The sequence below is a fragment of the Branchiostoma floridae genome, chromosome 4 (genome assembly GCF_000003815.2).
Source record: "Branchiostoma floridae strain S238N-H82 chromosome 4, Bfl_VNyyK, whole genome shotgun sequence".
Lineage (NCBI taxonomy): Eukaryota > Metazoa > Chordata > Leptocardii > Amphioxiformes > Branchiostomatidae > Branchiostoma > Branchiostoma floridae.
In genome coordinates this window covers 33,287-47,204 of record NC_049982.1, presented here as the reverse complement: position 1 = coordinate 47,204, position 13,918 = coordinate 33,287, and the positions used below count along the sequence as shown (strand labels likewise).

The following is a 13,918-nucleotide window of genomic DNA, read 5'->3' as shown; positions in this document are numbered from 1 at the left end:
GACATGCCTAAAGAATTGACTGATTTGTGCCTTTTCTTTCATAACTATTTCGAAATCACGAAGTGTGAGTTGCGAAAAGGGAAATACATTAGTTGTAAATAAAACACTTGAGCAAAGTAGCAGTTTAGAGCAGAACCATTTATCATTATGGTACAATTTGGGCACCCAAGAAGCCTTCAGGGTAAGATCAACAGCCTGCAAGTTCCTAAGTTTGAGACCGCCATATTCGTAGAGATTATAAACTGTTTTTCTTTTCACTCGTTCTGGTCCACCACTCCACAGAAACTTAAATATTTTTTTCTCAAACCTCTCGAAGAAAGAGGGAGGTGGAGAAGGAAGGGATTGAAACAAGAAGATAAATTGCGACACTATCAGGGAATTAATTAGAATAACCTTACCTATAAGAGAAAGTAGTTTTCCTTTCCAGGGATTTAAAAGCTTATCTATCTTTGATTCTTTTCGGTCAAAATTCAAAGCAACAATATCTGATAGATACTTGGGGATATGGATTCCTAAAATGTCTACAGGGCCATCTGTCCACTGTAATGGTAGTAAGCAAGGAATAAAGAAGTTGGTGTCTCTTAACGAACCTATTCGTACTATCATACACTTATCAAAATTTGGCACTAAACCTGACAATGTTGAGAACACTTCTATGTCTTTTACCAAGGCATACAGGGTACCAAGCTTTGGAACCAGGGGAAAATTGGAATCGTCGGCAAATTGTAAAAGTTTTGTTTCAAGACCATATGTTGTTAAACCCTGAATTTCAATATTACTCCTAATTTTCATAGCTAGTAACTCCACACCTAAGACAAATAAGTAAGGCGAAATGGGACATCCTTGTCGGACTCCACGGTTAAGGGCAAACGACTCGGAAATATAACCATTATTGATGATTTTGCTAAAAGTGTCTTTATACAGAACTTTTATCCATGTAATAAATGAATCACCAAAACCGAAATACTTCAAAACCTTAAAAATAAAATCATGTCGAATTTTATCGAAAGCTTTTTCAAAATCTGCACAAAATATCAAACCCGGCATTTCATTTCGGTCATAGTATTCTATGATTTCTAAAAGTCTCCGTATAGTGTCACTAATGGATCGCCCTTTCATAAAGCCAGTCTGATCATACGAAACAAGAGATGAGATAACATTCTTCATTCGGAGGGCCAAACATTTAGACAGTATACGGTTATCACAATTTAATAAGGTCACCGGGCGCCAGTTTTTTATATGCGAAGGTTCTTTGTCTTTTCCCGTGGAATCCTGTTTAAGTAATAACGTGATGAGTCCAGTTTTCTGTGTGTCTGATAAACAACCAACCTGAAACGAATGGTTAAAGGACGCCAACAGTGGTTGTTTTAAACTTTGAAAAAAGACCCTATAAAATTCTATGGGAAGGCCATCTAAACCGGGTGACTTACCAACAGAAAATGACTCAATAGCCTTTTTTAGTTCAACTTCTGTAATAAACCCTTCACAGCTATCGCGCTGACTATCAAATAAACTTACTGGTGGAGGTTGCGGAAAGAAGGGCAAAAAGACATCGCTGTCTAGAGACATAGGGGGGTCTTTGAAAGTGTACAGGTCGGCATAAAATTTTGTTTGTTGTCTTAAAATTTCTTCCGGATCAATTACCACTGAACTATCTGGCTTTACAAGTTTTGTCATATTCTTTCTTACATGTCCTCTACCATTTAAATTCATAAAAAATTTTGTACACTTTTCTCCTTGTTCCATCCACTTGGCTCTTTTGTTCATTATCAGATTATTAGATTTTGTTTGATAAACTATTTCCAACTCCTGTTTTTTACCCTGTAACTGGTCAAAAATGTCGTCATCCGGAGATGAGTCTAGTTCTTCTTGCAGCCTTTTGATCTCATCTATAAGCAATATTTCAGTATTTCTATTTTGTTTAAACTTCCAAGATGAAAACTTGATTAGGTGACCACGCACAGTGCACTTAAAGGCTTCCCATACGATGTGTGGGTTAGCTGATCCCTCATTAAAGAGGAAAAATTCTGTAATAAATTTTGAGGTTTCTTTCACAAACAGCTGGTCACTCAACAAATCACAATTAAGTCTCCAAAAGCCAGGCCCCTTTGGTGTAGTAGATAAGAGTAAAGAGATACTAATTAAGGAATGATCCGATCTTAAGCTATCTTCAATTTTAACATTTTCTATAGAAGGGGTTAATGAAAAAGAAGTTAAAAAATAATCAATGCGACTGGCCTGAAGTCGGCGTCTCCATGTATAGCGGACGGCTGTTGGATGGTGGTATCTGTAAATGTCGACTAAGTCAAGATTGGCACAAAGGGAGTTGATGGCTTGAAGGCAGTTTGGATGATAATTAGAAGTTTGGTGTCCAGCTCTGTCCAGGTTAGAATTCAATGCTGTGTTGAAATCCCCCACTATTATAGTATGTAAACCAGAAGATGTTAAAGACTGTACATTGTTTTCAAGATCGACAAAGAAAGATGGATTATCAGTATTTGGGGCATAAATATTTGCTAAAGAAAAACGGAATAGGTCAATAGTTAAATCCAATAACATCCATCGTCCTGAATTATCGTTCTGAGTTTGATGGACAGTAAAGATTAAATTTTTCTTAAATAAAATAAGAACACCCCTGCTATTACTTAAACCATGGTTAAATAGAATCGGACCCCCCCAATCTGATTTCCATCTCTCCTCATTCAAAGGTGTAGAGTGGGCTTCTTGCAGGCAATATATATCATAAGACTTATCCTTTAGCCATGTAAAGATTTGGTTGCGTTTCCTGTGGTCGCCCAGACCGTTACAATTATAACTGCATATCTTAAGTTTTGGCAATACCATGAGACCTTTGAAAAGTAATATAAGTTGTCAAATATTTTGATAAAAAGGGGCGTCCACAGGATGCAAAACATAAGTTGGGCAAAGCTAATGTACACAAAGTAGCATAATTCTGTTGCAGGTAATTGGGGTCACTTAAACTACATAGCATAGGTAACACTTCAAAATTAGGTATAAAACACATGAAAACATAACACATCGTGCCATGCAGTAATAACGAAAATAATAAATAACAGAACATTAGAACAAAACAAAATAAAGCTCAACGGAACACAAGAGTTACAAAGCTTGGTGGCCCTTCCATCTCGTTGGCTCCGTCAAAAGTATCGCATTTGTTAATTCCACGGAAACATTGTGAAGATAAGAAAATTGGACCAATCTTACACTTCAATATTATAGAATAGTAGCTCTGTTTCTGAAAGTGACGTTTTGTAAGCTAAATCACCTTTCTTCTGAAACTTCATTTTGAACTCACAACTATCAGTCATTAGTAAAAAAATTGGTCCACTTCTTAACTCAAATGTACATAACGAAATCACCACTTTAGTGTAAATCAAACCGAACTCATATCAACGTAACGTGATCATCGTCTTAACATAATAAAGAAAAGTAATTATGGGAATCGGTCCGATTCAAAAACTAAGAATAGCATAACATGATCACCACTTTGGCATAACTCAAGCAGAATAGGAAATCATAAACAAAATCCCATGATCTCTGCCTTGGAGTAGAACAAACAAAGTCAGAGCTCAAAACAAACAACATAAATATGGGAATCAGTCTGATTCAAAACTCAAAACCACATAACATAATCAACATTTTGGTATAAAGTAAGTAAGTGGAAACAAAAATAACATGATCATAAGTTTTCTATAATCCAACTAAGTCAGAAATCAAAATAACAGAATATAACATCTGGATATGAATGAACACAAGTAGGAGAATCGGGCCGATTCAGAACTCAAACAATACTGTAACAAAAGAAAAGAACAGGCAGCAACGGAATACACCGGCTCGGCTGTGGGTTACGCAAGGTATGTTGACATTTCAAGTCGATTAAGTGCACGCTGATCAGCACGTGTTCCAACGAATGCTTGCACCTGTCAAGCCTGCAAGCCAATTCCAAAATTTAATGCCGCCGCATATTTCTTACTTCCTGTGACTTACAAACAAGACAGGAAGGTATTCTATATACTAATACTGTCTTCACATTCATAAAAAACACACCAGTGCCTCAAAGGGATGAGATGTTCGTTTAATAATTGCAGTCACATTTTAAACAACATGTTCACCCTCATGTGTTCTTTGTAGATAGCATAAGGTCAATCGCATCGGCGCGTTTCTTCTCTTGACCGTTCACAAGTAACACTGCGTACGTTGCCTTAAGAGGCACCCAAATCGAAACCCTAGTATCAGTACCTTTGGCTTTTGCTGCTTCAGCGTCTCGATCGGGGACAAGGCTGGCCCTCGCTGCTTGAAGGGGAGGGGGAAGATGCTCGTAAACAGCCAGTCCCTCCTTGTTCCCGCGTAACTTCCTTCCCTCCCGTAGAATCTGATCTCGATCGTGAAAGTTCAACAATCTGACCAACAGGGGTGGGTTCGGGCGTGTTTTTGTAGGTCTGGAGAGGCGATGGACCGCGGCGAAAGGCACGGGCGCAAGATGAAGTTTCTCCGACAAAAAGACAGCAAATACCTGTTGTGAATCTTCCTCCTTGTTGCATGGCAGGCCTCTAATGATTATGTCGGCTTTCCTCGAATAACGCTCTGCCAGCAGGTCAGCTTTCAGTCTCGCACGTCGTTCCTCGTCTAGCGCTCGGCGTAAGTCTTGAATTTCCTCCGACTGGAATTCCGCAGCGTGTTCGTTTGCTCCCACCCGCTCGCGTAAACTGGTTAAGTCGGCTGACAAACCCTGGACCTTGTTGTCTAAAGCGCGAATTTGGCCAGACAGTTTTTCCCCAACATCCTGAAACTGACCTAGTAGAGTCTCCTGTTGTTTTTGAGTCTGTTTGAGGATCAGATGCGCGAGCGTCTGAAGCTCTGGTGAAAGAGACTGCAACTCGTCGCTCCCCGTACAAGCCGCCATCTTTGGTGTCTTGGGTGGGGGGCAGCGTTTCAGATTCGGACTACCTTCTTCCGTGCTGCTAGAGCCCCTGGAGCGCCTAGTTCTCTTTCCCATTCAACAGTTCAAATATAAACGTCCTAGACTCCCAGAAATTGATGCGGTTTGAGTTCTATTTAGACATAGCGTGGAGATTTAAGTAGGCAGGAGCGCACCTCAACCGTAACACACCTATCTGGGGGCCGCCATCTTGTCCGATTTCTTGGTTCACGGATTTTTTCATGAAAAATATGGAGCGAGAGGGCGAAATAAAAATAAAAATTGTAAAATGGTAGGGGTAAAGGTAAGGGCTAATCCAAAACATAATAAAAGTTTTCAGCTTGAAAAAAGTACAAAAACATGAATGAAAAATATAACTGCAATAATAATACCCACATTTTAAGGAGCTTATAATATAAAGACCAATTTGCTACACCAGAAAGTTGGTGAATGGTTTCATTCTTTAATGGTGAAAATTTGCTGAGTGGTAATTTTTATTTTTATTTTTTTTTCCAAAAAATAGAAGCGAGCGAATCCGTGAACCAAGAAATTAAATTGGTGTGGCCTGAACACAAGATATCAAAAATGAAGGTTCTGCTGCAGTACCAGAGAAGGTCACCAGGAGCTTTATCAAAGTTTAACTCTTCCAACGACTGCAAAGGAGGAGATGTTCACACAAACATCACTTTGTACTGTGGATGACATCATAGCAAGAATTACAGGCATAACACTAATAATATTTGATTGCTTAATTTGCATAATTCCGCTTCACGAGCTCTAGAACCACAATTCTACCAGTACCTGGAACATAGTGCCCTATCCTATCCCTTGACCTGCTATATCCTATACTCTTGACCATTAATGCATCATAACTAAAATGTTTGACAGACATCAACATATCATTCTATATACTATGGACACATATACAGGACTAATTGTGTTTACGTTTCTCCCTTTCTAGGCCTCTTCTGACACCCCAACAACTGCAGTGTCAAACCCTAACCCTTAGATACATCGGAAGATAGGGGTGCCCAATGCAGGTCTGTTCCCTAACAAATATGAAGTGACGCTGAATTCCTTTACAGGCATATGTTAATCTCACACTATCGGGTGTGCCAGGTACTGAAAACGTAACAGAAGTAAACATTGGTAGAAAGGGGATATCGATGCCTTTCTTCAACTGGTGCAGCCTGGCACAAGAGGTACGGTAACTAACAAATTCAAAACATGTTACACAAGGAAGTAACACTAGTTCACCTTTATCTGTAGGGTAACCTTTATCCGTTCTTTTTAAGAACAATGTTTTTAGGGATATCAAGTCGACAGACGGTGGTTTCAAACTGCAATATCTTGAAAATAGTACAATTTTAAACCACTGTTCATTGACTGGATACCCTGTTTAGCAACACAACGGATAGGGGGTTAAAGGCGGATAAAGGTGAACTAACGTTACATGTAGATTACTAGATATAACGGAAAATGAGATCTGGCTTCTTAATACAGCAACTGTAATAGTAACGCAACAAGATAGCAATAATTCTTTTATTCCATATTATGTAATTTAATTTTGCAAGTTCATACTGTAATGGGCAGTGATTGACATTATTATAAAAATTAAAGAGCCAACTCAAATACTAGTGCTGCTTACATGTTACGGTAGTTCACCTTTATCCACATGGTAACCTATAATATCCCTTGTTTTTAAAAACGAACTATTTAGCGATATCAAGTCGACGGACGTTGGTTTCAAATTGCAATATTTTCAGGGTAGGTACGGGAGGGGGGTTGCCCCCCTCCTGTAGGGGGGGTTTGGGGGGGCCTCCCCCAGGAAAAATTTGTAAATTTAGACCCCTAAACATCGTTTTTGGTGTATTCTGGGCAACTTTTCTTGTCAGCTTATATCTTGGAATTAACCTCTACCATTTTGTGAAAGAATCCATCCACAATCAGGCATGTTGTGTTTCTAGTTATTCCAGAAAATAGTCACAGGCACACAGAGCTAGGCCCATGCACTCAAAGGTCCAGATATTAGAACTCCGCCTCCTTGGAGGTGTGGTGGCAGTGTCTGCTGCAAGCTCAGATAATGTAAACAACAGAGAAAACTTGTGGGACATTCGTCAAAATGACAGTTTTCAGATCCCCGAAGACCCAGTAAGCTATCAGAAAACTGCCAGAGGTTTATCAAGACAAATTGCTGGGGGATTTTGTAACAAAAGTAGGCGGCTGAAAAATGTAAAGTAGGCGGGGAAAATAGCCGGCTGCCGGCTTGATTTGACAAGGCTGGATGATAATAAGAAACTGCTCTCACCAGGGTTGGTTCACTTTCCGACTGGAACAAGTGCGAAGCTGCCGCTCCATCAAACAGTCCTCACCCCACTTCACTGAACAAGGCTGACTTCATTCATCACCACCACACTTGTGGGCCGTCATGACTGTGCAAGAAAAAAAAAGACTGGTTGACAAAACTTTGGGTGGCGCAGTAGGAAGACCAAAGCACAAAAGTTGAAGGCATTCACTTCACTTGAAAGAAAAAAAAAAAAAAAAACGACAAGCATCGACAGCTAACTTGCAACTTGGAGAGGCAGTATGTGGAAAGTCTAACATACGGAAGTTGAAGGTCAATGCAAGAGAACAAATGTTCAAGCATGCCCAACTTCCAGTCTGGCAAGAACCATGTATACTTTAGCAGTTGAGTCAGCCCATGTCCCACCTACTAGTAATTCAATGTACTCTAAATGAGGAAACTCCTGAGGTTCGTTGAATTTGCACAGTTGAGCACCTGTTTTTCTGTAAACAGTGAGAGAATAGCTTCCTGACTGGGCTAAGATTGGATCAGGTACAGTTACTTCAGTACTGTAGTTCCTTCCTACTTCCGGGAGAAGGGGTGTGTACTTGGGTTACCTGGGGGTTCATTGAGGGGAAGTTTCCTTATAACTTAGAGTCCAAAGGTCCGTCAGTGATCAATATGCTATAAATTACAATACAATGTACTACAACAAATGAACAATACCTATCAATAATTTTGCTCACACCGATCTGTTATCTAATGAACACAACCTTGTGGATAACAATTTCATTCATTTATTTATCTATTTATTTATTGGTTTGTCTGTTCAGCATGAACAGCCAGGGCTGCCCAACTAGCCTGTGGCTATTACAAAGGGCTAGCCCTGCTGACAGACAAGGACAGTAAATTATAACAAATGGAAGTTGACATGGATGTAGGATATAAAAATTAGTAACAATATTCTTGGTACATTAAAAAAAACGACTAATTATATGTATAACGCTATTTCACCTTTACTAGTATCCGTGGGACAACCTATATCCGTTGTTTAGAAAAAGTAGGGTATTTAGAAATATTAGGCCTAGGAAAAAAAATGTTGTGTTTCCTGTTTCCCTACCTACCCTAGAAAAACCTGCCGACCCTACCTGCCGACCCTAGACTTTTTTTGGGGGTGGGCAAAGGAGTCACAGTTTCCAGTTAGAATTTTTATTCAGCCTGCTTCCTATTGAAGCAAAAACACTGCTTGTCCAATCTAATGAAGGATAAATGTATCTATTGTGCACAAGATTAAAGTTTGAAGTGTCCTCATGCACTTCAGGTTACTTTGTTCGACTGTATTGTAATATGTATTACTAGAGCTTTGGCCAGCCTAAAAAAAATTACAAGAAAAAAAAGAAGATAATCCCTACCTACCGACCCTAATTTTTTCATGACTGAAACAGGAAACACAACATTTTTTTTCCTAGGCCTTAAGTCGATGGAAGGTGGTTTCAAACTTTACTATTTCCAAAATATTGTATTTTGAAACCACCATCGGTCGACTTGATATCCCTAAATACTGTGTTTTTAAAAACAACAGATAAAGGTGAACTAACGTTATACAAGTGGTGTATGTTAGTGTTATAATACAGTGTGTACAATCATGGTATTTGCAGGGAGAGGTCTGGGTCAGTGCAATTTCTTAAATGCCACCAGTCAGAATTTTGCCATGATCCAAAGTTTGCCACTCCGTTTTCTGGAAAACCTGCACAGTTGCAGTTGGCTTTGTCTGCTGTGTCTTTCCAGTTATTTCTTGCGGACATCCGCTTGAGCTATATTGACCTGACTACGTACTGGGGCTAAAACAAGTTCTGCCAAGTAGTCGGGGGTAGGTTTGTGATATTTCCAGGAAAAAAAAAACTATGCCTAATTGCCTACCAAGAAAAGCCCTTAAGCTTGGCTATTTTACATTTAGATCAGCTTACTCTCCAAGACTACATGGGTGGGTGGGAAAATAGTACAATTCACAATTGTGCAATAGGTTGAATAATGTGAGTGAGTGAGTGAGTGAGAGAGTGAGAGAGTGAGTGAGTGAGTGAGTGAGTGAGTGAGTGAGAGTGAGTGCGTGCGTGAGTGAGTTAGCGAGTGCATGAGTGCGTGCGAGTGAGCGTGCGTGCTTGCGTGAGTGCGTGCGTGCGTGCGTGAGTGAGTGAGTGAAAGAGTGACTGAGTGAGAGTAAGTAAGCGAGTGAGTTAATGGGTCTGGTTGTTTTAAACACAATCACAATTGGTCTTGAATAAAACACTAATGTCTTGGTTATGTACAAAGAATTTTGTGATCCAGTGACTTTACCAAGCTAATGAAGCTGTTCACGTGAGCTGGGCAATCATGCCCTGTGCACCATCTGGTTTAGAACTTACTAGCAACTTTAACTAACTAAGTGCCTCATGCACCCAGTGGGTTGTCTGCAGTTAGTGCAAGGATGATTAATTGTTATTACTCGATTTAATCCCCACAAATGCCAATGTACACTAATTGACGTCAGCAGAAAATGGGAACTGAAACAGTATCCTAGTTGTCAAGGGCAACAACATCCCAAACAATAACAGAGTAGAGTAAGACTGTCAATTTGATCTGCTTTGCTCACCAAGCATCACATATCTAGATGTAGAACTTATCTTTGTATGCAAAGAACAGTCCCAGGTATACACACAATGCAGACTGAATGTTGAAGGTCCAACGTTAGATTGATATCACTCTGGTAATTTTCTGAATAACACAATGTTAGATGCATGATATGTACTTGACATATTGTTAAGCTACTTGTGGATCTGAATAAAGTCAAACTCAAAGTCTGATTAAAACATTTACTCTGAGTACTAGGACTAGGAGGGATAACGGTCCGGGTTTTGTGCAGCACTAATCATGCAAGACTGCCCTCAGCCAGAAATCTCCCATTTTAGCACCCTAACTTGCCTGACTAGTAATTATAAGGAAGCCTTGAATTGGTCCATGTTTTGCAAATTTTTTAAGCCTCCATATTAGGGTAAGAACACCCCCTTCTGATATCGCATTACCCCACAGGATTTGCCAAAATCTAATAAGTCAAGAAACTTTTTCTTCCCCTTGTCCATTTCCTGAAAAATCATTATGCACCGCAGGAACTAAAATTTGAGGATACATGTATACATGGCTCTCCAATATCCAATACCTGATGATGTTTTAGAGGAGCCACTTGTTAATAAGTACAAACTGGTAAAAATAACTTCAACAAGTGGTTTTCATAAAACTTCAAGAGCAGGAAGAAACTTAAACATTCTTATTTTAGTTCCGACTTTTGATAACTTTAGTTCCTGTTATTTTTGTACACCTCAAGTAGGGACTTTCAGAGTGTTTGCTTTTAGTGATAAAAGCATACAAGTCCGAAAGGACCTTATGGTGTCAATCACAACCTGCTGCCAACTTCCCAGGGCTAGAAGTTCATTTTTGGGTGCAGGTGTAAGGGCACACCTTAACTAAACATTTAGGTGCATAAGTTAATAAGTGCTCGACATCCTTTTTTCAGCCAGGTTGATGAGCCAAAAGCCAGGTTGGGCCAATCAACATTTTAGGTTGCCCTACTTCCATATTATAACTTACTTCAAATTTTAAGACAAAGAAAATATCCAAGACTTCAAATAAATCAGGACTTGTCCAAGTGTGCGAGTGCTTTTGTGGTGCTGTTACTTCCGGAAAGGGAAGTTAGGGACACCCCACTGCAGCAACAGGTCATAAGTACCAGGTAACCTGTGTCGCCTCCCGTCTCGGTTCCAACTTGCTTTTGGAGTTCATTTTACACTTTTTGTATGGGCGTAAAGTAAGACCATGTTCCTGTAAGACTTTGTTTCTGTTATTTTCACACACCTTGTACTTTTAGTGGGGCCTTTTTAAGTGTTTGATTTAGATGTGTACAGATCCTCAGAATCTGTTATTATAATGGACTCAGTTGTCACTAGGGTTGGGTACCGGTACACTGTACCGGTATAAAACCGTTTTTTCTTATTGGACCAGTCCGGAATTTTAAACCGAACCTGAAAAAATCAGCTGGACCGGATATTGGACCTATTAGAAAATGAATAGATTATATGATTAGGCATTCACTTGTTTGGGGGCTTATGGATCGAAGAAAATAACAAGAGAAGTAGAAAAGAGTCTGTAGTCATTTCTACCAAGTCCTACAGGCAGTTAGCCTTGTAGGATTTTAAAACGCCAGTGGGATTCGAATACTCCACCAAACAGATTACTTTGTTGCGAAATTGACCATTGTTTTGAGTATCGTCCATCCACAAGTTCTCACTTACTGAATCAGGTTCAGGTCCAAACCTGAACCTGATCCTCTGGAGCTGAACCGGACCTGGATTTTCTGTACCGGTACCCACCCCTAGTTGTCACTCAGAAGCCTACTAAAGCCTTCCTCCCTGTTGGGAAATGTGTTTGAAAGGTGGACAAGTAAAATCTTTGTGCTGAAGTTTCCTGCACAATAAAAATCTGTTAGAAATCTGTGTATCAATAAAAAATAGGTGATTGAAAGTATTTGATTGAAAATATATTCGCTATTGTATGCCACACAAAGTTTGTCCATTGCGATTTCAAAACAACACATAGATGACTAGTAATTTGCATAGATACCAAAATTCTCTTTGCATCTGTAGTGCTGTTGCAAAAACTGGCGAAGGAATGAATTTGCTTGTCAGAAAGGTAAGGCGTGATAGCATAGCCAAGATTGTTTGCGGAACAAATTGCGGACTCCGAGATAGTCTGCTAGAATAAGATGAGAATGGATACCAAATGATGTTTTAGAGGCTAACACCTTTTATTCTGATGACAACTGACATGTATGACCTTAATTACACGCATACAAAGTGTTAAAAGAGCTCCAAAAACAAGTTGGAACAGAGACGGGGGGCGATATAGGTTACCTCAATACCTGGTACTTATATGACCTGTTGCTGCAGCCACGTGTCTCTAAAGCACCTTCCCAGAATTATCAGTACTAGTAGACACAGGTCCTTTCTGTGAACAAGAACATTGGACAGGTCCAAGTTCATTTGAAGGGTAAGATAAAGTTCAATCTTCTTCCACAAGTCGTAAACCATAAGTCTTGGAGTTAAGTCAACCAAGGAGGTCATAACCCTGGTAAGTACTGTAAATGCATTTCATTTCGCGGGGATTTGATTTCGCAGAAGTGGGGAAAAAGGACTTTTCGCAGTGTTTTTTTAAAGTTTGCGGTAGTCACTTCACCGCAAACATTAAACCACTGCGAAAGTTTCTGCATTTACAGTAAACAGTGCATCACACATTGGCCTCCCTTGACCCTGTTTGACCAGTCTGAGTTTGACAGAATCCAATATTTGCATTATTGACAACTCACATGATGCATAATGCCGCATATTGTCTATTGTGCCATGGTGTTTACCTTGAATAAAAGAAGTCTTTGTTTTGCGAGCTGTTTATGAATATACATCAGGCGTATGAAAACAGTTTTGATCCATGCTCTTCCCCAACCCCTAACAATACCTGGTATCGTATTACAAGCCACAGCACCTGGTGACTCACAATGTTCACTTTAAATGTTTGCTGTGACAGATTCTGGCAACACCCTTTTGGGGAGCTACGTGCAGAAAAACATCTCATCAATGTCAGAAACTGGACTGGACGCAGGCAAGAAAGGGGAAGTCTGCATGGCAACTTTCATGCAATTACTTTTGCTGCTATTATGCTAGAGGAAAGTTTATGCTGATTATGAGGTCTATTTTACAACAATAACGCACACACACACACACACACACACACACACAGTAGACAGAGCCCTACCCATGCATATGCACTACATACAGGGACAGTTTACAAAAGCATCGAGGTCAATAACTATGGATATCTCCACAAGCATTGGTAAAACCACAGCCCATTTCACATATATGAAGTTTAGAACAGATTAGGGTCGTGGGGGTGCAAGTTTTGAGGTCCCAATACCCATGCATGATCGATATAGCGTTACACGTGGCTATGTTGTTTACATATTAAAGTTAACGTGCTGACCAAACTGACTCGTCACATAAACACAAATTGCCACTGGCCAAAATCGTACGTGAGAAAAACACAACCTCTGCTGCAAGAGAAAGGCTTACCCAAGTTACAGTGGATCACAACGCAGCCCTACCTTTTTCCCGCCTAGAACTACACCGGAACTTGTGCTGCCATACCCTGGAGGGGGTTCCTCGTCTTCTATAGGGGGTGTATTTCGGATTCACTTCCCGTTATTCGGGGATTTTTCTACGAACTTCCTTCTATGTAGTAAGCCAGGCAAAACACTCATGTCTGGCCGGTTACATTCGTAAGTGAATGGTTAGCGCTTCAGTAACGAGAATTATGAACACGGGGAAAGAACGGGGATTCCCCACTTTCTTTCGGGCGAAACTACCTACGGGGGTGTTTTGCTAAATTTGACTCCTAAAAAGCATTGCATCATGCTAAAATGGCCCAAATAATAAATATGAGCGATTATTAAATTTATAAAAATCTTTAAAAATACCTAATATAGTTCAACATAGACGCAAAAGGAATCTAACATATCGAGTAGAAATGAAATCACAACCTGCTCGGCGTTTAGACTCGTCTATCCTTTACGTCACTAATTATATGCACAAGTGGGCGTGCCCAAACTTGTCCTAAAA

General features: G+C 39.9%; 1 protein-coding gene across 1 annotated transcript in view; it reads right to left on the bottom strand.

The window, feature by feature from the left end:
* Positions 1–13,565, bottom strand: part of LOC118414689 (TNF receptor-associated factor 6-B-like) — a 22,435-nt gene extending 8,870 nt beyond the window's left edge. The window contains exons 1-2 of the mRNA XM_035818890.1: positions 13,405–13,565; positions 7,248–7,371 (exon numbers count right to left, since the gene is read on the bottom strand). The gene's annotated coding sequence lies outside the window, so the exon portion shown is untranslated. The remainder of the gene's footprint in view (positions 1–7,247; positions 7,372–13,404) is intronic.
* Positions 13,566–13,918: the final 353 nt, after the last annotated feature.